The sequence below is a fragment of the Odontomachus brunneus genome, unplaced genomic scaffold (assembly GCF_010583005.1).
Source record: "Odontomachus brunneus isolate Ranch 3 - 2012 unplaced genomic scaffold, Obru_v1 Obru_scaffold_401, whole genome shotgun sequence".
NCBI classification, from domain to species: domain Eukaryota; kingdom Metazoa; phylum Arthropoda; class Insecta; order Hymenoptera; family Formicidae; genus Odontomachus; species Odontomachus brunneus.
Genome location: NW_022639851.1, coordinates 25,781 through 29,780, shown reverse-complemented (window position 1 = coordinate 29,780; position 4,000 = coordinate 25,781).

Sequence of the window (4,000 nt, the reverse complement as noted above, 5' to 3'; positions counted from 1 at the left end):
AGATATTTTAGATAATAAATGACCAATAAACTGGTTTTGTGTACGTGTGTGTCAAGATGTGTTATGCAATTGGAAAGTATCCATAGCTGAATCCGGATATCCGGCCGGCCTCAGCTCTCTTGACGAAGTTAGCGATCTAGTATAGTATAGACATCTGTGGTTATATGTGAAAAACGTCAAAGAGAATTGGATTTAAGGAGTGGCAGTGGAGTTATGGCTCCTGCACACAAGACGCGCTAATGCTTGCTGCGCGGCGGAAGTTCGCGCGACAGCCAATCAATATGCTGCTTTCCGTAATAACCTTCTAGCTCTAACGTAAAAACAACATATTGATTGGCTGTCGCGCGGACTTCCGCCGCGCGGCAAACATTACCGCGTTCTCTGTACCATTAGGGTGCAATTAGATGTAGCGCGGTATGCGGTATGCGGTACGCGGAACGTGGTAAAATAACTAGAAACCGCGCGCGGTGAGCCGCGCCAGTTTTCTTCCTCCTATTACATGAAGCAGAAACTTGCGCGGAAAAGCGGCACGGGCTAGTGACAAATTCTCATTCGTTTTTATTTTCTAAAATGTATTAACTTATTTCTATGCACATTTTACTAATATTCTTATTTTTTCAACAAATTTAGTTATTAATTGTATTTAAATCAATTAATTCCGTTTAAAAGTGCATAGAAATGAGAATTTGTCACTAGCCCGTGCCGTTTTTCGCGCAGTTTCTGCTTCATGTAATAGTAGGAAGAAAACAGACGCGGCTCACAGTGCGCGGTTTCTAGTTACTTTACAGCGTTCCGTGTACCGTATACCGCATACCGCGCTATGCATCTAATCGCACCCTTAGTCGGCAAAGTATTTTTACATATTATGAAAATATGTCATTTCTGAATGACCACATTAAAAAAAGAAAGTATTTATGAGTCAATAACATAAATCAATGTTTTATAGGCTGGATTCATAACTGAATATTTGTCCCTCCCTCTCTGTCATTATTCTGTGTCATGGACTTTACGTTTTACATCCTTACGGAATTTTGTGTGTGATGGCCTTAAGTAGTAGTTTGTCAGTTTGCAGAACTTTTTTGAGGAGATTGGATTGGACAGTGAAAGTGAATAGACGTAGTTTCAATGTGCTCTCTAAAAAACCATTGTTTTTACGACGATCTAAAAATCCTCATCTAAATTTATTTTTTCCTTTTTCTCTTCTCGTCACTTCAAACTCTCCTCTTATCTTTTCTTTATCCTTCCTTGTGTTCTTGCCAAATCGTCAGACGATCCCCGACGATTCTGATTCCTGCCTTTGTTCCGCATGATGTCAGTTGATGACGACGTTTCCGAGATGGAAAATCAGGAAGGGATCGGGATGCCTCTTGCTGGTAGGGACATGACTAATCCTCCAGACAATGAAATATTGGATACAGAATCATATGCGGAACGAGAAGATTCTCAATACTGTAAGTCAAAGACGTTAGAGATACCTCCCAGATATAAAGATCTCTTGAAAAATGTATATGATCATACACATAATGACCCGTTTGAAGTCATAATAAAAAGAATTTCCAATACCGATAATAATTCCGTAAAAATCAATAAAATTACTTTGGGTAAAAGACTACATAAACTTTTTGCGTCATTATGGATGCTTGCTCAAGATCTCAAACATCTTGAATCTTGGAAATTCTCGGTGTTCTTTCCTTTTGCCGAGTACGCCAACCGGCTGGTTAAGCAGATATTTGAGAAAGCTGATATAATCTTCAAATATCAAGTTTGATTCTCATATATCCCAAATTACAAAGTTTTTAGAAGTATTCTCACAAAAGACAGACTCATCCGAAACTGATCAAGAAATTCTTGAAAATCTACAACTAACTTGGGAATACGCGGACTTTTGGCAAAATCCAACAAGAATATTCCCAGGATTAATGTGGACAGGGATTCGAATAAGACGAGAGTCACACGCTCTAACATATTTGTTATCACCTTTCCTAGCAATTTTTGTTTTGCTTATGCAAACTATTTAGGTAAACGTATACATTTTCAACCGTACATCCAAAAGGTAAAAAGATGTACAAAATGTCAGCGATATGGACATGTGCAATTCATATGTCGATCGGGACCAAAAGGATAATTTTGACCCAGATGTGCATCTAACGAGCATGAAGCTGTACAATGTCAGGCCACAACGTGGAGATGCATTAACTGTGTGAGGAAGGAATGGAGTCGGACGGAGCACTCAGTGGATGATAGTTGCTGCCCGGTTTTCCAAGAAAACAAGTACATAAAAATTATTATGGGGAAAATAAACTTGGGATCACGTGAAGCGAAAGCGTATTATGACAGGTATGGTTCAGAATTGGATAAGGAATGGTTTAATGTTACTGTATATGATTCATCCGGCTCGTTCTCGTGTTTTGGAGATTACATTAATCCTTCTTTTGCAAGTAGGTTATGTCCAAATAACTCTTATAAACTTCTCATCTCCTTCAGCTGTTAGGAGATTAACTCAAGCCACTGGCACGATTCCAAAAAATAACAATATTACGTTTAACGAAATCATTTCCAGCTCGGACGGTTCTCCTTCTTCTCCCTTATCGATAATGAAACAAAGACTAGTTAAAAAAAGATCTTCTTTGAAAAGGAAAAAGACTTCACACCCTATAACTTATCCATCCGAATCTGAATCAATAAGTACTACGTCTACATCTCCTCCTGAAGATTCTTCTCCGGACATTACTATTACTAACAAGGGAGGTTAGGCAACCCGAAAATTCAGAAAATTCTGAAAAAATTTGTGCAAGTAGAGTAGTTCATCCGTAACACAAAACTATTTTTTTTTCGTGCCATATTTTGGTTTGAAAGGGTGATATCACCCCTTGAAAAAAATGCAGATTTATTTTTTTCGCGTAATAAGTCCAGAACGGTAAGAGATATAAAAAAAAAGTTTAAACAAAAGTTGCATCTCATTTTTATGTCTACAAAACTACGTACAGACAATTATCGAACAATCCATTTTTTTCGAGTTACCCCTACCACCAACCCTTAAAATTAAGTTTTTGTACTGTGTAATTTTATGCAAAAATACTTCTCCACAACTTCTTTTCATACATCATAATCAATATATATGTGTTCTATTTTTTTAATAAAGAAAAAAATAAATGAAAAATCTCTATTATCGAATTTGAAATCCGTTTTAGCAGTTTGAATTATTAAAATAGTTTCATAAAGCGATATTTAAATTATTATTCATATCAATTTCAGACAGCTTTCAATTATTTAAACAAGACAGTATATACTTTCAACTACTTGAAAGATAAAACTAATTAAAACTAATCAATGACATATATGAATCATAACAACAGCAACATACATACATTACTTGAAGTGTTATTTTATTACAATATTTTGTAAACCACACTATAAATAAGATATTGCATGAAGCTCTATCTTAACATTAAAGGACGCAGAGTCACGTATTGACGATAACCTTATCGAATGTTCCGATAATGCGAACGTATTTTATTCCTGATCATTAGTACATATTGGTAAGATAATCTGTAACGATATAATAATGTTACAATATTTAAATCATAATTTATATGAATTTCAAGCATCTTTCATTTATTAAAGCAAGACGGTTCGTATCTATTTTGAATGAATAAATGAATTAATTTAATTAATTCTGATTAATCCTGATACATAAAACATTTGCATTCGCTTTTTGTACATGCTTTGTTGTTTAATTATACAGGGTGGGCCATTTTAATCTCCCCACCTGAATTTCTCGTAATCTAAGTCAGATAGAGAAAAATGGTCCAGACAAAAGTAGAAGGGAACAGAGGGGGTTACGTAATGGTACCAAGGACCTTGACCTTGAACTCGATTTTCAAGGTTATTTCAAGGTCAAAGTGATTTTTTTAAATGGGAACACCTATTTTTGACCCCGGATTTGAAAAGAGCGGGAAATTTTACGTTCAAAATGATATGTTAATCAAGGTCATGGCAA